Genomic DNA, 19,860 nt, shown 5'->3' with positions numbered 1-19,860 from the left:
AGCTGTTTGCTGTTGGAGGAGGAGAAGTAGGCCAGGTATGCGGCTTCACAGATTATATAATTCCCCGGGGTGCTCAGACACATGTGATATCACCGCCGCGTGTCGTTATTCAGCACAGGAGATCTTTTTGTTCCAACGTCGTAGCACTTTGTGGGGAATATGCTGCCAATCTCATTGCATTTGTGTGGAAATCTGCTGCCAATAAGATTGCAGTTGTGGGGAAATGTGCTGCCAATAAGATTGCATTTGTGGGGAAATCTACTGCCAATAAGATTGCAGTTGTGGGGAAATGTGCTGCCAATAAGATTGCATTTGTGGGGAAATGTGCTGCCAATCTCATTGCATTTGTGGGGAAATGTGCTGCCAATCTCATTGCATTTGTGGGGAAATGTGCTGCCAGTAAGATTGCATTTGTGGGGAAATGTGCTGCCAATCTCATTGCATTTGTGGGGAAATGTGCTGCCAATCTCATTGCATTTGTGGGGAAATGTGCTGCCAATCTCATTGCATTTGTGGGGAAATGTGCTGCCAATCTCATTGCATTTGTGGGGAAATGTGCTGCCAATCTCATTGCATTTGTGGGGAAATGTGCTGCCAATCTCATTGCATTTGTGGGGAAATGTGCTGCCAATCTCATTGCATTTGTAGAGATATATGCATTTTGTGGGGAAATATGCTGCAAATCTGATTGCATTTTGTGATCGGCCAGCCCTCCACCATGTGGTCTGGGAAAAAAACGTCCCTCCATGCCCTCAAAGTTGTACAGTACACTGCTAATGCTGGGTACACAAGTTGAGATTTCCCGCTCGATTCGCGGGATCGAACGGATCGATTCAATTATTTCAAAAATGCTCGATTGGATTTCGATCGTTTTTTTAATGTTAAGTATGCAAAATCGACGGCAGGAACGATCAGAATCCGATTGAGCATGTTTGAAATAATCAAATCGAACCGCGAATCGAGCGGGAAATCTCAACGTGTGTACCCAGCATAAGGTCTTGTATATTTGGCCCCACCCTTGACCACAACCACATGCCATTGTGATTGTCCTCTTTTTTGAAAATCAAAATATGGTCACCCTATGCTATATAAACCCATAATAATAGTATAAGTGAATTACGCAGTGGTCCACTGCCACAACATACATCCTGGCAAGCAGGGGCATAACTAGAAATCCCTGGCCCACCCCTGCAAAACTTTGGATGGGGCCCCCCAGCTGTTGTTGCTGGAGGGGGGAGCGCTGATGGTAGCCCGAGGTGAGGGAGGGTGAGAGTTGGGCCCCCCCTTCCTGCGCTGTACTTCCTCCTGCCCCTAAAAATAGCCCTAGAAGGCCCCAGAGCCAGGTGCCCCCCTCAGGCTTCTCCCACCAAGGCCCCCCCCTGTGGCTGCATCCCTTGCAGGGGCTATTGTTAGTTACGCCACTGCTGGCAAAATAGGTGCTGTGGCTGGGAACACACTACTAGGCAATGCGTGAAAGGTTGCATTTTGCTGCATATGCCTTTGTGCGTTTTTTGTCATAATGAAGTGCGTTTTGAGTGTGTTTGCATTTCTCACATGCGTTTTGCACATGTCATTTGTTTGCGTTTTTACTGTTTCGCACATATGAATTGCAATTGCAGTTTTGTGCATCTTCTGATATGCGGTTTATGCAAATTTTTTGGAATGTGACCAGTATAAAAACACAAGTTCGATGTGCTCTCTGGCTTATCACTAGGAAGTCAACAGGAAGCGGAAATACATAATTAAACTTGTTTTTTATTATGTATGTACGCATAAAAAAACCAATAATGCAATAAAACGCTATACCTCTGCGTCACCATTGACATACATTATGTGCGGTTTAGATGTGTTTTGGAAAATATGCAGCAAGTTCTGTGTTTCAAAAACACACATTGCAGAACGCAAACAAATGCATGCGCATTCATGCTAGCGTTTCTGCCTAGTGTGTTCCTATCCTCAGTTCATGCAGGATTATGCAAATTCTGTATGCAAATATATGCGGCTTGAATATGGATCAATCAATTTCAGGGTAGGAACACACTAGGCAGAAACGCAAGCATTTCGGAAAACGCGGTGCAAAACGCACATCATGCAAGTCAATGGGCCACATGAAAAATCACATAAAATTGGAAGTATTTGCATATCATTGATCATCCCTATTAGCTACCCACACACTCTAGATCAGACCTGGGCAAACTTGGCGCGGCCCGGGCCGCAATCCTAACATGCCTGGCCTTCTCCTCTCTCTCTCCCCCATCCCTCCCTGCAGAGTCGTGTGCGGGCGATTAGCAGGGGTTAACTCGCCTACATAGCGATTCCTGCATCACATCTCCAAAGTAACAGGCCGTCACGTGTCGCATGACAGCCAGCGTGTAATATTTTGGCGTGTCACGTGATGGCCTGTTACTATGGAGACGCAATGCAGGATGCGCTATGTAGGTGAATTAACCCCTGCTAATGCCTTGTTCCCACTATAGGCACAGCAGTGCGCATTTCAGCAGCACGTATAGTGTGCAACACGCAAGAACGGTAGAAGGGCATAGACAGCACTTCTACCGCTCCCATCATATGTGATGTGCTATCGCACTGCTCCATGCATTTTCAGAAATCGCAGCGCTGACCCATTCACTGTTATCAATGGGGTCAGCGGCACAGCGCATAGCAGCGCAGATGGCGTGCGAGCGTACATGTTGCGTTCCGATCGCACAGCCATCTGCGCTAATTGATGTGAACGAGGCCTAATCACCCACACATGACTCTGCATTACATCTCCAAAGTAACAGGCCGTCACGTGTCACATGACAGCCAGCGTGTAATATTTTGGCGTGTCACGTGATGGCCTGTTACTATGGAGACGCAATGCAGGATGCGCTATGTAGGTGAATTAACCCCTGCTAATGCCTTGTTCCCACTATAAGCACAGCAGTGCGCATTTCAGCAGCACGTATAGTGTGCAACACGCAAGAACGGTAGAAGGGCATAGACAGCACTTCTACCGCTCCCATCATATGTGATGTGCTATCGCACTGCTCCATGCATTTTCAGAAATCGCAGCGCTGACCCATTCACTGTTATCAATGGGGTCAGCGGCACAGCGCATAGCAGCGCAGATGGCGTGCGAACGTACATGTTGCGTTCCGATCGCACAGCCATCTGCGCTAATTGATGTGAACGAGGCCTAATCACCCACACATGACTCTGCAAGGAGAGAGGAATCCGGCAGCCTATTGGCGGGCCGGATGTACAGCACACGCAGGCCAGATCCTTTTATGCATTTTTCAAACCAAGTTCCTGTTGACTTCCAAGTGATTTCCATGAAACGCATATACAAAACACATATACGATTTTAATGCGCGAATTGCAAATGCAGCAAAATGCAAGAAAAACGCATGTAGAAAAAGCAAATGCACTAAAAACACACTTAAAATGCACAAACAAATATGCAGCAAAACGCAACATTTCACGCAAGGCCTAGTAGTGTGTTCCCAGCCTCAATTAAAAAGACACATGTATATGCGTTTTTTTAATGCGGCCTATTGACTTGCATTATGTGCGTTAATGGTAGCGTTTTCCAACACGCTAGCGTTTCTGCCTAGTGTGCACCTACAGAGCCTCATGCTGGTACATTGTGAAGTCTTTAGGGTATACACACACTCACACACACACTTACTTGTTTCTAGAGTGCTGGGGTGACATAGGTGATCACGAAAATACACCTGCATCAGTTTTCCAGATGGTCTGTACCTCCTTGCTCTAGGCATTGGAGGAGGGGGTGGGGCCAGTACCAGTTCATGCACTGTAGCCCCACTCCGCTTCATGCGTATCAGCATAATTTCATTATTACATGGTCAGGCGAGGAGGGGATCAAAGTGTCAGACCAAATAGCATGACACCGTGCTAGACAACATTCGGCTAATGCGTCTCTAGTGACAGCCCAAGTGTGCCCACATAATATTAATAATCACATAATCAGTGCCTAAACTGCATTTGACCAGCCACCAGACCTGTACAACTCATATGTGTCCGTATTTAAAGGGATGAGTTGGCAACATAGTTGCACTGCACAGCAGCCTCACCTGCTATGCAGCAAGTCAGTGCTGCTGATAATGCAAATTGATTGGAATCCCTCAGGGCCCGTTTCCACTACTGCGGAAACTGAGCCGAATTCTGAGAGTTTCCCCACAGGCGAACCGCGCAGAGAAACTCTGCCATAGGAAACGACGGCGCCGCCGGACGAATCGCTAACCTTGCATGGCACGGCTTCTGGGATTCGTCAGTGTTCCCGCTGACCAGGAAGTGCCACCGCGCGTCTCGCAGCCGTGCGCAGTGGCCAGTGGAAACAGGCCCTCAAGGTGGTCATTAAAGGACAACTGTAGTGAGAGGGGTACGGGGGCTGCCATATTTATTTCCTTTTAAGCAATAACAGTTGCTTGGCTCTCCTGCTGGTCCTCTGCTTGCTATAATTTCAGCCATAGACCCGGAACAAGCATGCAGCAGATCAGGTGTTCCTGACATTATTGTCAAATCTGACAAGATTAGCTGCATGCTTGTTTCTGGTGTTATTCAGACACTACTGCAGCCAAATCGAACAGCAGGGCTGCCAGGCAACTGGTATTGCATAAAAGGAAATAAATATGGCAGCTTCCATATATCTCTCACTTTAGTTGTACTTTAATAATACAATACCCCGGATGATTGTTCATCTGATTTGATCAGTATAATGAATCAGAAATTAACATTTGAGCCCACTAAAGAAAAGAAAACTGCTAACCAATCTGATGAGATTAATAGAATTGATCAATTCCATCGATCTGATTGGATTGGGTAATGTTTTTTCACCCATTTTCAAACCGACTTTATTGAAAAATTATTCCAATCGCGTCAATAATATTTGTTTAGCTATAGCATATACTAAGGCCTCGTTCACAGTGGTGCATTGCGGTGTAACGGCCACTTTGTAATGCAGATTACCGCAATGCACCATCTATGCAGCAGCATTTACAGTTCGGCGGTGGCGTTGCGGTAAAGGGGGTTGCGATATGGTAATGCCTGCAGTAATGCATGCAGTGCATTACAACTAAATGTGCGCATTAACAGGTACAGTGGAGCATACTTTTTCATTGACTGTATGATTTACTATATGCAACGCAACACAACCATAACGTGTAGTACTACTATTTTGGGCGGTTCGCCATTAACCAAGAAACTCAGTAGCATAGACTCGAATGGAAAAGTTGGAATTAATGAAACTTTGAATTAAAGTCTAACCGAACTCTTGCCCAGCACCAGGGCCGGTTCAAGTAACAATTGGGCCCTAGGGCAAAATTAGCCTGGGGGCTCCTCAACAGACTACCCCCCCCCCCCCGATTAAAACGCGTCATTAGAGGCCCTTTGTTGCAGCCAAACTTCCCTCCTGGGCCCCTGAGCTGGCTGCTGACCTTCCCCCAATCACCTCCCAACTTAACAGACTCTGCAGAGTCCCTGGGGAGCAACAGTTAAGATGGGGGGGGGGCAACTTGGGGGCCCCTACAGGCTCTGGGGCCCTGGGGCAATTGCCTATTTTTTCCTATGGTAGCTCCGGCCCTGCCCAGCACACAATGAAAAGTTTTTATTCCGCATAAAGGTGCTGAAGAATTTAACTGTTCTGCATTCTGTGTGCTTGTTCAGATAGATCAAAGTGTCTATTTAGTTCTTATCAGCAACTGTGAATAGACTGCAGGAGAGCATAAGATAAACACCAAGGCTGGATTTAGACTTTTTGTGCCCCTAGGACCTACCTAGGCCAAGTATCTTGTAGCTCAATTTTCATGTGCAGCAGAGCCCCTCCCATTCTATGTGTAGCCCTTACTTGACAGCTTCCTTGGGCATCAGTTTCCCTTTTTCAGATGTTGCTACCCATTTTCAGCCTCCTCTTTTATATGCAGCAACCCCTTTTTTCAATTTTAGGATCCCCCTTGGGCTCTACTCGACCAAGATCCGGGCCTTTGTTGCTGTTTCAGGAATCTAGACCTGGTAGAGACTGAGGCTCAACCATTTCAGTGCTCACTGCAACCAAGTTCAAGCTTCAGTTTCTTTTTCGGATTTCTCCATAAATTGTTACATAGTTACATACTTACATAGTTATTTTGGTTGAAAAAAGACATACGTCCATCGAGTTCAACCAGTATAAAGTACAACGCCAGCCTGCTCCCTCACATATCCCTGTTGATCCAGAGGAAGGCGAAAAAACCCTTACAAGGCATGGTCCAATTAGCCCCTAAAGGGAAAAATTCCTTCCCGACTCCAGATGGCAATCAGATAAAATCCCTGGTTCAACATCATTAGGCATTACCTAGTAATTGTAGCCATGGATGTCTTTCAACGCAAGGAAAGCATCTAAGCCCCCTTTAAATGCAGGTATAAAGTTTGCCATAACGACTTCCTGTGGCAATGCATTCCACATCTTAATCACTCTTACTGTAAAGAACCCTTTCTTAAATAAATGCTTAAAACGTTTTTCCTCCATGCGCAGATCATGTCCTCTAGTCCTTAGAGAAGGCCTAGGGACAAAAAGCTCATCCGCCAAGCTATTACATTGCCCTCTGATGTATTTATACATGTTAATTAGATCCCCTCTAAGGCGTCTTTTCTCTAGACTAAATAAACTCAGTTTATCTAACCTTTCTTGATAAGTGAGACTTTCCATCCCACGTATCAATTTTGTTGCTCGTCTCTGCACCTGCTCTAAAACTGCAATATCTTTTTTGTGATGTGGTGCCCAGAACTGAATTCCATATTCCAGATGTGGCCTTACTAGAGAGTTAAACAGGGGCAATATTATGCTAGCATCTCGAGTTTTTATTTCCCTTTTAATGCATCCCAAAATTTTGTTCGCTTTAGCTGCAGCGGCTTGGCATTGAGTACGATTATTTAACTTGTTGTCGATGAGTACTCCTAAGTCCTTCTCCAAGTTTGATGTCCCCAACTGTATCCCATTTATTTTGCATGGTGCTAGACCATTAGTACGTCCAAAATGCATGACTTTACATTTGCCAACATTGAATTTCATCTGCCATGTATGTGCCCATATAGCCATCCTATCCAGATCCTGTTGCAATATGACACTATCTTCCTGAGAGTTGATGATTCTGCACAATTTTGTATCATCTGCAAAAATAGCAACATTGCTCACTACTGCATCTACTAGGTCATTAATAAATAAATTGAAGAGAACTGGACCCAGAACAGACCCCTGTGGGACCCCACTGCTAACAGTCTCCCATTTTGAGTACGATCCATTGACCACAACTCTTTGTTTTCTGTCCATTTGCCAGTTCCCTATCCATGAACACAGACTCTTCCCCAGTCCTGTTGTGAAGATTGTTTTTTTCAGTAAAGGTTACCATGCTGTGCCTAATCTTTTAGATATTCAATGTGTAGAGGCACGTACAGGTCGGCTCAAGATGCTGACAAGGCAGACTGTTGAGGGAGTGCTGTATTCCTGTGCCTCGTAGCCCAATATAGCAACAAAAGGAAAATAAGCCGAGCACCAGGGACTGCAATTTCACACCGCCTTTATTCCATCCTCAACACAATAGACACATAAACATTGCGTACGGCCTAACAGCCATTTTGCAAGCAACTCTAGCTTCCTCAGAGACCGACACCAATAGTAACCGTCAGCGTGGCCACTGTCCAGAATAATTGTACTTCTCTTTCGGATAAGCGGTTGAACCTCTGCTCAGCTACTTTTACACCAAGGGCGTTGCTGGAAGCAGAGCCCTGGACTTTGTCTGCTCAGTCTGCCAGTCACTTCTCCCAGCTTGTACAACAGTGGTATCTGCGGCCCTGCGGGCGGCCCAATCGCAGATGCCCCAGGAATTTCCTCACTTGTCGTATTGGGATCCTGCATCTGTGCTCTGACCCAGAGGAAACAATTAATATCCAATGTGTAGAGGCACGTACAGGTCGGCACAAAATTGCTGACATACAGACTGTTGAGGGAGCGGTGTATTCCTGTGCCTCCAAATGTAGCCCAATATATCAGCAACAAAAGGAAAATAATCTGCGCACCAGGAACTGAAATTTCACACCGCCTTTATTCCATCCTCAACACTTGTAGACACATAAGCAGGGTGTACGGCCTAACAGCCGTTTGGCAAGCAACTCTCGCTTTCTCAGAGTCCAACACCTGGTTGGTAAGTTGTAAGATAGTAAGTTGGTCTCTGAGGAATTGAGAGTTGCTTGCCAAACGGCTGTTAGGCCGTACACCCTGCTTATGTGTCTGTAAGGGCTGGTGCACACCAAGAGCGCTTCTGAGCGCTTTTAAAAACGTTATCGCTTTGAAAAGCGCTTGGCTAATGTATTTGAATGGGATGGACCACACCAGAGCGATGCGCTTTTTTCCCCAAACACAAACGCAGGTCCTGCAGCATTTTTGCTGATTTCTGAGGCAATTCAGCCTCAATGTTAAGTATAGGAAAGTGGAAAATTGCTCTGAAAAGCGCTAGATCAGAGCGATTTTCCAAGCGTTTTTGTTACAAAAGCTGTTCAGGTACAACTGTACTGTAACAAAAAAATTACAAACACTACCACCAAAACGCTCCAAAAATCACTAGGCATGATTAGAAAATTGCTAGGCAAATGCCTAGAATCGCCTAGAAAAATCACTTCAAAAAGCGCTAAACGTTTGCGATTACGCTAGCGCTTATTGGTGTGCACTGGCCCTTAGTGTTTAGGATGGAGTAAAGGCAGTGTGAAATTTAATTTCCTGGTGCCCAGATTATTTCCTTTTGTTGCTGGCCTAATCTTTTAGAGCAGAGAGGAAGTTCTGTGTTTAGTTCAGCAATCTATTTGGGAAGTAGGTATTCTTACAAAATTAAAATTTGGTCATTCCAATCATCCCTAGAAGCAACCAGCCTGCAGACATGAAATAGTGATTTTGCAACAAAGTACTGTAGTTTGCATAGTTGTATTTCAAATGTGCATTTAGAAGTTTGGCTAGAGTTTAATCATTTACTATTCTAATGAGTTTTAAAAGAAACATTAACCTTGGTTTATTTTCATCAGTAACAGGTATAAGTGCGTACGTTAAAAAGGGGCGCTGGGAAAAAAGGGCGCGGGGTTTTAAACGATAAGCATGGATAACGTTTAAAAATATATTGTACTGTATTTCGTTTAAAATTAATGTTTTATAAAGTTATAAATCATTTAATAATGTGCATTAAATCGGCTATTGTAAAAACGTTAATCTTTCGTTTAAATAGTGAAACGTATAATAACGTTTAAAAAAAAATTACTAAGTAACCCTCCCTGTACCTACCCCTAACCCCTAGACCCCCCTGTTAGTGCCTATTCCTAAACCTAAGACCCCCCTGTTGGTGCCTAAACCTAAGACCCCCTGTTGGTGCCTAAACCGAAGACCCCTCTGGTGGTGCCTAAACCTAAGACCCCCCTGTTGGTGCCTAAACCTAAGACCCCCCTGTTGGTGCCTAAACCTAAGACCCCCCTGTTGGTGCCTAAACCTAAGACCCCCCTGTTGGTGCCTAAACCTAAGACCCCCCTGTGATAAGCATTAATAACGTTTCAAAAACATATTGTGCGGTTTTTTTCGTTTAAAAATAATGTAAAAAAAAAAAAATTGTACTGTTTTTCGTTTAAAAATAATGTTTGAAAAAAATATTGTACTGTTTTTCATTTAAAAATAATATTAAAAAATGTATAAATCATTAAATAATGTGTAATCATGAGAAGCAGTAATAAAACATTAAGTCTCCGGGCGCCGCTTTTAAAATGTTATTTTTCTCCGGCGCCCTTTTTTCCTATCGGGCGCCCATTAAACGATATTTATTATGGGAGTGAATGGCGGCGCCCGATTTGTCCACTAGCCTCCTGCGCCCTTTTTTACTGTTACCGGTATAAGTATCACAATGTTTTTAACAATGTTAGTCAAACTCCAACTAATTTGCCTACAACTAAAGGTGGGTACACACATCAGATAAAAGTCTTTGGAAAATGACTGGTCTGTGATCTTTCATTTTCCAAAGACTTTTATCTGATGTGTGTACTTAGCTTAACGTATTTACAATTTGATGGGGGGCACTTCAAGCAAACCTGAACTAAATGAAAACATAAAATATAATAATTTGTAAGATACAGAACTTCATACTAAACCAGCAGTTTACCAAGATTTTAATTGAACGTTAGTACGGATCGCAGGAGCAAGGTGCAGCGAAACGGCAAGAGACGGTGACGTAGGTGTGCTTACCTTTTCTGCTCCTTACAGTGAACCCAAGGTTAGAGTTATATGGTGGCTGTCATATTTATTTCCTTTTAAAGGGATCATGAGATGGGCACCCCGCCATAAAATATACTTACCTGGGGCTTTCTCCAGCCCCCTTCGGACTGATCACTCCCACAGTGTACTCTCCTCGCTCTCCGTTACTCTGCAATTGGCCCCAGAAAAACCTCTGGTCTGGGGCCAACTGCTCATGCGCGTGCATTTCTGCCACGTTCACGTTGTCTTGAGGGTTCTGCGTCTGCACAGTAGTACGGGGCCCCATCTCTGGTACACTTTAACCAGTTCAAGACAAGACAAATAACATTTATATCGCTCTTTTCTCCTGGCGGACTCAAAGCGCCAGAGCAGTAGCCACTAGGGCACGCTCTATAGGCAGTAGCAGTGTTAGGGAGACTTGCCAAAGGTCTCCTACTGAATAGGTGCTGGCTTACTGAACAGGCAGAGCCAAGATTCGAACCCTAGTCTCCTGTGTCACCGGCAGAACCCTTAACCATTACACTATCCAGTTCAGCCTTCAGATGTTTTTCACTTTATGCATCCAAGCAATTTTCACCTCCCATTCATTCTCCAATAATTTTATCACTACTTATCACACTGAATCTATATTTTTTTTTTCCCCCACCAATTAAGCTTTCTTTGGGTGGTACATTTTGCTAAGAATTATTTTTTTCTACATGCATTTTTAATGGGAATATTAAGAAAAAAAATGTTTTCAGCCAGTATAGCTTTAAAATAATACATGCTACCATAATTAACACCCACTTATTTTATTTACCCCTTTGTCCCGGTTATTACACCATTTAAATTATGTCCCTATCACAATGTATGGCACCAATATTTTATTTGGAAATAAAGGTGCATTTTTTCAGTTTTCCGTCCATCACTATTTACCAGCTTATAATTTAAAAAAATAATAGTAATATATCCTCTTGATATGCATATTAAAAAGTTCAGACCCTTGGGTAATTATTTATGTTTTTTTTTATTGTATTTTTTTTTTTATTATTATTTTATTTGGATATTTTTTGGGAGTGTGGGAGGTAAATGTAGATTTAGTTTTACTATTTGGCCACAAGATGGCCTTAGTCGATTTTTTTTCTTCCTGTAAGTGAGCACTCTCGCTTCCAGGAAGTATAGGGAGGATGTGAAACTTTATTTTCTTCAGAAAGATTGCGGCTTCAAATAGAAGCTGTCGGTCTTTCTAAAGGGGACTTAGATCAATTAATGGGAACTGCGTCTCCGGGCTAACAGGTGCGATCGGCTGCGGGAGTGTGCGCAGCAGCGCTGAGACAAGGTCCTCCAGCACCCAAGGCTGAGAAACCAAAGTGCGCCCCTCCATCCCCCCCCACCTCATCCGTCACACACTGATTGTTATAATACTAAGTGGCACCCCCAACCCCCCACAACAAAAATCTCTAGTTTGCTGGCTTGCAATCACTGCCATGTAACACCTTTTCTTATTTCTCTCTGCTTCAAACCCAATTGGGGAATGATAGCTGAGTGAGTTGTGTGCCCCTTCCTACACTGCGCCCTGAGGCTGAAGCCTCTCTCACGTCTGCCTCGGCATGGCCCTGTGAACAAGGAGATCGGGACTGATTTGTTGCAGGACCAAACTCATACGTTTTGCTTGCTCATCTCTACTAACCCTGCTACTACTGCTGCTGCTCATTGCCTTCAGGGCCCCTACCATTCCTGTTCTGCACCATTATACCATTTGTACATGCCCCTTGTCTTTCCATCGGGTGTGAGCATTTCCTTCACTAGGAGTTAGTACATTTTCTATCATAACTAACCTTTAGTCAAAAAAATGTCATAAAACTCCTCTACTACAGTACTCTAAATACATACTTTAGAGCGGGGTCGGATTTCTGGCAAGGCCACAAAAGCCCGGGCATTGAGCGGCTGTTATATATGAATAGGAGGCTGAATGGGGAGCAACACATGAAAAAGGGAAACTGATGTCCAAGGAAATTGTTCCTGAAAGAGAGGGGCTGCTGTACATGGTTAATACACATGGAAGGCAGGGCTGCACACGGAATGGGAGGGGCACTACTGCACATGAAAGCGGAGCCACAACATACTTGGCCTAGGGGCACAAAAAGTATTAATCGGACATTGCTTCGAAGAAGTAAAATTGACAAACAAGAGTAAGACAACATATGGAGCGTGATTAAAAATGTCAAAATATACAGGTAGTTTAATTTGTAATATATAAATCCCTGCCCTCTCTATGTGACATTTTCATGTAACAAATATATAAAAGTCAGTTTCTTCACAGTCGTCTGTTTTGCGTTTAAACACACTTCATGATGTTTTTCCAGCGCACATCCATGGAAATCCTGTATCCTGTGCTGAATTTACTAAATAGTGCAGAACAAAGTGGCAGAATTACAGCCACTATCAGCTTTCATCACTCTTTAGATTGGAACAGGCAGGACAAAGATGGATCATTAGTAGTGACAGGGCCAGATTTAGCGTTAAGCCCATTAGGCATGGAAAATAGAAGTGCCAGGATGTTGAGAGGCTGCTCACCAGGTTGAAGCTGTACTGCTGTCATTGTCCCCCGAGCACTGTCGGACTGGGAGATGGAAAAGCTGAGGAAATCCACTTGCTGTCAAGCAGCAGTAACCAGGTGTTGCTGCACGCAGTGAAGACTTGCTGCAGGTTTCTATTGGGAGTGATAACATAGGGTTTCTGCTGCTTGGTCAGCAGGTGGATTTCATCAGTTTTTCCACCTCCCAGTCTGACTGACATTGCCCCGGAGCATAGAGAGCTGGATGGGACTTCCCATCCAATCAATCCATCCAGCTCTTTATGCTCTGGAGATGGTGAAATCAACGTGGCTCCAGAATAAAGAATGTGGGCACTAGGGATGGTCGGAAATGCCGATTCTGTGGAAATTCTGATTTCCGACAGCGCCGATTACAAGCTCCGCAGGTTTATGATTTCCGTTTCCAATTTCATAGGGGTCTTTTTTTTGGGGGTCATTTTTTGCATTTTCGGATTGGCCAAAGACAAAGAGCTCTTCATACTCTGATTGGTCCAATGCTTCCGAGTTCTGTGATTGGACTAAAATCACAGAGTTGCTGTAATGAGGTATTTCCACAAAAATCCAATTTCCGAGTTCCGATGAGTCTTTTTGTGGCCATTTTTTTTGCATTCTCTGATTGGTCCGATGCTTCTGAGTTCTGCGATTGGGCTAAAACTACCAAGTTGTGGCATTGCGGTATTTCTGCAGAAATCCAACTTACGTTTTCCGATTTAATTTCCATTGAAAATCCAAATGATCATCCCTAGTGGGCACGCAAAGCAGGAGAAATGGGAGAAGAGAGGTGTTGTGGGGAAGGCAAACCTAAAAACTTAAATAGAACTAGAGGTGGGTTTGAAGAATGCTATTAGTACACAGAGGCTGGTTCTGCATACTATCGCCAGCTTCTTTGTCTGTACTGTGTCCCCCCATGCCACCCTCCCACCCCCACCCTGCTTTCCCCATAAAGAAAACCACCATGCTAGCGACATGCACCTTGTCGCTAGCTGGCTGTTTACCTTAATGCTGCCAGTCACCGCCGATCCCCTGCCTCCTGTATATCGCGGCTCCCCGCCTGCGTCCTTCCCTCCAATCAACTTGCGGAGGGAGGGAGGAAATGGACGCAGGCAGGGAGCCGCAATATAGAGGAGGCGGGTGAGCAGTGGTGACTGGCAGCATTAAGGTAAACAGCCAGCTAGCGACAAGCTGCTTGTTGCTAGCATGGCATTTTTTTTCTAATGGGGGATAGCTGAGCGCAGAGGGGGCCGAGGGGGGGGGGGCACAGTACAGACACAGAGGCTGGTGATAGTATTCAGAACCAGCCTCTGTGTCCTAATAGCATTCTTCAAACCCACCTCAGGTTCTCCTTAAGCAATCAATTATTCATAGTGCGCTCATTTCAAGCCTTAAGTGCGGTTTTACACTATGAGAAGTTCCTTCAGTTATTAGGCTATGCAGACTGGGGATTGAAGCCTGCATTTATCTGCTAGAAGTAACGTCCATCTGCTGTGCAAAGACCAAAGGGACCTGAGGAGACCCTGTAACTAGTGTGTTTGCTGTCGTATAACTTGGACGGCAAAACATCAGGTGAGAGGCCACTGATGATAGATGCTGATCTAGTTTCACTTGAGGGAAGCGATTCCAAGTTGCTGGCGGTGTTTTGGTGCTTTTATTGCTGTGGATTGACAGTCACATTACATGGTGAGGGTCTGTGATACCTGCTATTGTGGTGGAAGAACACACAGGAGCTTTGAGCACTGGGTGCTGTATTGTGGACATCTTAGATTATACAGTATCACGCTATGTGTTTTTACCTTTTTTATGTTTTTATATTCCACTGAGAAATATCACTGAGAGGAGGAAGGATGTACACAGAAGCTGACACATGAGAGTGCAGTATCCTGGAGGGATTAAAGCTACAAACTTGCATTTGTGTCAGGATCTGAAGAACGTTCAGTGGAGTCCGAGTATACAGAACTCCTGTGCCTGTAAGCTCCCAAGATGTAAGTCCGGCCCTGAGTAGAGAGATGATTCAAGTATAAACATTAGAGCATGAGAGACCGTCTTTCAGACGGTTCTTTCATGGTTGGGACTTGCATCCGCTCCTCCTGGTCAGCGGTGGTGAATTCAAGTGCAGTTTCCTGTATGGATAAATTCTCCGAGGTGCAATGGTCTTCAGCATAAACCTGTGAAAAATGAGACATATATGATTAGATGATTTGTGTGCTTCCTTTCTCATGAAAAGACTGTATTAGCAAACAAAGGGAAACAAAATCTGCTGGCACTGCAGTGGTTCCTGCAGTGACTTTGGAAGGGGAGTGGTGCTAACACCTGGTACCTCAGCAATGTGTCTTAGCGTGCTCAGGCTGTAATGGTCAGAGTGTAAGTGTAAAGAGGAAAAGGGGGAAGCCAGCACTGCTATTAACTTCTTTAATCAAAGTTGTGCATCATTCACAAGTAGCATACAATCTGTGAGCATAAACAAAGTTCCACGTACCAGGATTAGTGTTGGGCGAACATCTAGATGTTCGGGTTCGGGCCGAACAGGCCGAACATGGCCGCGATGTTCGGGTGTTCGACCCGAACTCCGAACATAATGGAAGTCAATGGGGACCCGAACTTTTGTGGTTTGTAAAGCCTCCTTACATGCTACATACCCCAAATTTACAGGGTATGTGCACCTTGGGAGTGGGTACAAGAGGAAAAAAAATTTAGCAAAAAGAGCTTATAGTTTTTGAGAAAATCGATTTTAAAGTTTCAAAGGGAAAACTGTCTTTTAAATGCGGGAAATGTCTGTTTTCTTTGCACAGGTAACATGCTTTTTGTCGGCATGCAGTCATAAATGTAATACATATAAGAGGTTCCAGGAAAAGGGACCGGTAATGCTAACCCAGCAGCAGCACACGTGATGGAACAGGAGGAGGGTGGCGCAGGAGGAGAAGGCCACGCTTTGAGACACAACAACCCAGGCCTTGCATGAGGACAAGAAGCGTGCGGATAGCATGCTTTGTACCACCATGCAGTCATAAATGTAATAAAGATAAGTGGTTCAATAAACAGGGACCACGTGGCAACGCTAACCCAGCAGCAGCACACGTGATGGAACAGGAGGAGGCGCAGGAGGAGAAGGCCACGCTTTCTGAGACACAACAACCCAGGCCTTGCATGAGGACAAAAAGCGTGCGGATAGCATGCTTTGTACCGCCATGTAGTCATAAATGTAATAAAGATAAGAGGTTCAATAAACAGGGACCACGCGGCAACGCTAACCCAGCAGCAGCAGCAGCAGCAGCACACGTGATGGAACAGGAGGAGGCGCAGGAGGAGAAGGCCACGCTTTGTGAGACACAACAACCCAGGCCTTGCATGAGGACAAAAAGCGTGCGGATAGCATGCTTTGTACCGCCATGTAGTCATAAATGTAATAAAGATAAGAGGTTCCATAAACAGGGACCGGCAACGGTAACCCAGCAGCAGCAGCAGCAGCAGCAGCACACGTGATGGAACAGGAGGAGGCGCAGGAGGAGAAGGCCACGCTTTGTGAGACACAACAACCCAGGCCTTGCATGAGGACAAAAAGCGTGCGGATAGCATGCTTTGTACCGCCATGTAGTCATAAATGTAATAAAGATAAGAGGTTCCATAAACAGGGACCGGCAACGGTAACCCAGCAGCAGCAGCAGCAGCAGCAGCACACGTGATGGAACAGGAGGAGGCGCAGGAGGAGAAGGCCACGCTTTGTGAGACACAACAACCCAGGCCTTGCATGAGGACAAAAAGCGTGCGGATAGCATGCTTTGTACCGCCATGTAGTCATAAATGTAATAAAGATAAGAGGTTCCATAAACAGGGACCGGCAACGGTAACCCAGCAGCAGCAGCAGCAGCAGCAGCACACGTGATGGAACAGGAGGAGGCGCAGGAGGAGAAGGCCACGCTTTGTGAGACACAACAACCCAGGCCTTGCATGAGGACAAAAAGCGTGCGGATAGCATGCTTTGTACCGCCATGTAGTCATAAATGTAATAAAGATAAGAGGTTCCATAAACAGGGACCGGCAACGGTAACCCAGCAGCAGCAGCAGCAGCAGCAGCACACGTGATGGAACAGGAGGAGGCGCAGGAGGAGAAGGCCACGCTTTGTGAGACACAACAACCCAGGCCTTGCATGAGGACAAAAAGCGTGCGGATATAGCAGCAATGCTTTTTGCCGCCATGCAGTCATAAATGTAATACAGATGAGAGGTTCAATAAACAGGGACCGGAAACGCTAAACCATCCCAGATGTTCATCGGTCATGTTACTTGGTTGGGGTCCAGGAGTGTTGCGTAGTCGTTTCCAATCCAGGATTGATTCATTTTAATTTGAGTCAGACGGTCTGCATTTTCTGTGGAGAGGCGGATACGCCGATCTGTGATGATGCCTCCGGCAGCACTGAAACAGCGTTCCGACATAACGCTGGCTGCCGGGCAAGCCAGCACCTCTATTGCGTACATTGCCAGTTCGTGCCAGGTGTCTAGCTTCATGCCCGGTTTCAGGTCCAGCGGTGCCAGCCACAAATCCGTCTGTTCCTTTATTCCCCTCCAAATTTCCTCCCCTGTGTGCTGCTTATCCCCAAGGCAGATCAGCTTCAGCAACGCTTGCTGACGCATGCCAACAGCTGTGCTGCACTGCTTCCACGATCCTACTGCTGCTGGTGCTGGATTAGCATTTCCGGATGAGGTACAGCTTTGAGATGCGTTGGAGGAGAAGGAGTCAGAGAGGTAGGTGCTGCTGTTGTTATCCAGCTGTTTGCGGCGTGGGCAACACCCGCGCCGTAGCAGGTGAGGAATCGCTGCCAGGCTCCACAAGGTTCACCCAGTGCGCGGTAAGGGAGATGTATCGACCCTGGCCGAACGCACTCGTCCAGGTGTCAGTGGTGAGGTGAACCTTGCAGGCAACGGCATTCTTCAAGCTTCGGGTTATTTAGCTGACCACGTGCTCATGCAACTCAGGCACTGCAGAGCGCGCAAAGTGGTAGCGGCTGGGAACCACGTAACGTGGGATGGCCACTGACATCATGCCCTTGAAGCTGTTTGTCTCCACCACTCGATATGGCAGCATTTCGCAGGCCAGAAGCTTGGCTATGCTGGCTGGCTGTTACTGCCACGGCCCGGGGGTCATTTGCTGGCAATTTCCTCTTGTGCTCAAACATCTCAGAGACAGACAACTCAACCGTAGCGCTGCACACCGAAGGGCTGTTGGTTGTTGTGTTTGATGAACACTGGGAGACCTCAAGAGCACTAGTCCGGAAAGTGACAGTGTCAGCATCGTCTGATGTTTGTGAATGTTGTGAACCACGCAATGGCTGGGCTACTGCTGCTGCTGAGGCGGGTCTGGTGGTGAGTCTGGTGAACCCAAGGGAGGCAGTGTTGCTGGTGGTACCCTGTCCTGCCGCGTTTGCCCACAGAGTGGGATGTTTGGATAGAATGTGGCGGCTCATGCTGGTGGTGGAGAGGTTGTTAATACTTTTCCCCCTGCTCAGGCGGGTCTTGCACACCTTGCAAATCGCCATGGTAACATCCTCAGTGCAGTCTTCAAAGAAAGCCCAGACTTTAACTGGCTGAGGACTCGGACCTCGTGCGTGATGTGCTGGTGCTGCTTAACCCACTGCTGGACGCTTGAGAGGTCATCCAAGTAATTATCTGGTCCTGTTCTTTTGGATCTGTGAGGGTTGTTGTCCTGGACAACATGGGCAGTATTGAGTGGGTTTTCTTGGGTGCTCCCCTGTGGCCTGTACGTGAACCGTCAGGGGAAACACCTCTTCCCTTGCCCCTCCCTCTTTCACCGGATTTCTTCCTCATTTCACTTATCCTTAAAGTACACGCTGACTGGCAGCAGTACAGTGGCAGTACAGAAATGCTATACAGTGGTGGGTGAGCGGTGTACCACTATTGTCAGCAGTGACACAGAGCACAATGCTATACAGTGGCGGGTGAGCGGTGTACTACTGTTCCCAGCAGACACAGAGTGGAAGTAAACACAATGCTATATAGTGTGGCTGAGCCGTGTACACAGAGTGGCATTAAACACAATGCTATATAGTCTGCTATATAGTCACCCCGAACAGGGTGATGTTCTGCAGAACCCAAACAGTGGCAAACACTGTTCGCCCAACACTACTGGGAGGGAACGCAGATTTTAGTACCTAAACACACGATACAACATGTTTTCCGGGGTCGGACTCTGAGGCACATACAGATGGTCCCGATCATCATCCTCATCATACAACTCTTCTCCTGAGTCTGACCCACCCACCACCTCTGCCACCCCAACATCCCCAGACACAGACCCCTCATCGTCCTCAACATTAACTTGGGATGCTGGCCTGAGCCAGACCTCCTCCTCCACATCAGGCCCCATCATCTCCTCAATGGCAGCCCTCATTAATCGCTCTGGCGACGGACTGATGGACACAACGTTCTCCTCCGGGGAGGGCTGCTGCTGACCACTGGCTGCTGGGGTGGATGTTATAGCTTGCGTGGGGCGTTGGCTGTTGCTGTTGTTGGGAGTGCTGCTCACAGCGGAGGTCTCTGGGGAACTCATGTTGAGCTCATATAGTGGTTGACGGTGAGTGGAGTATTACTGATCCCAGCAATATACACACTGACTGGCAGAGTACGCAATGCTATATAGTGTGGCTGAGCGGTGTACACAGAGTGGCAGTAAACACAATGCTATATAGTCTGGCTGAGCGAGCGGTGTACTACTGTTCCCAGCAGAATCAGAGTGGCAGTAAACAATGGTATATAGTCTGGCTGAGCGGTGTACACAGAGTGTCAGTAAACAATGGTATATAGTCTGGCTGAGCGAGCGGTGTACTACTGTTCCCAGCAGAATCAGAGTGGCAGTAAACAATGGTATATAGTCTGGCTGAGCGAGCGGTGTACTACTGTTCCCAGCAGAATCAGAGTGGCAGTAAACAATGGTATATAGTCTGGCTGAGCGGTGTACACAGAGTGTCAGTAAACAATGGTATATAGTCTGGCTGAGCGAGCGGTGTACTACTGTTCCCAG

The 19,860-nt window shown here is 46.1% G+C and overlaps 1 protein-coding gene and 1 long non-coding RNA gene across 2 annotated transcripts in view; one reads left to right on the top strand and one right to left on the bottom strand.

Annotated features, from left to right (window-relative positions):
* LOC137522913 (uncharacterized) overlaps positions 1-19,860 on the top strand; it is a 42,867-nt gene that overhangs the window by 15,871 nt on the left and 7,136 nt on the right. The window lies entirely within an intron of this gene.
* The window catches only part of LOC137522912 (carcinoembryonic antigen-related cell adhesion molecule 6-like), a 31,783-nt gene continuing 26,073 nt past the window's right edge, over positions 14,151-19,860 (bottom strand). Inside the window, exon 5 of the mRNA XM_068243055.1 lies at positions 14,151-14,992. The gene's annotated coding sequence lies outside the window, so the exon portion shown is untranslated. The remainder of the gene's footprint in view (positions 14,993-19,860) is intronic.

This window comes from Hyperolius riggenbachi, chromosome 6 (genome assembly GCF_040937935.1).
Source record: "Hyperolius riggenbachi isolate aHypRig1 chromosome 6, aHypRig1.pri, whole genome shotgun sequence".
NCBI lineage: Eukaryota > Metazoa > Chordata > Amphibia > Anura > Hyperoliidae > Hyperolius > Hyperolius riggenbachi.
Note: the sequence above shows the minus strand (reverse complement) of the source record. Positions and strands in the feature narration are given on the sequence as shown.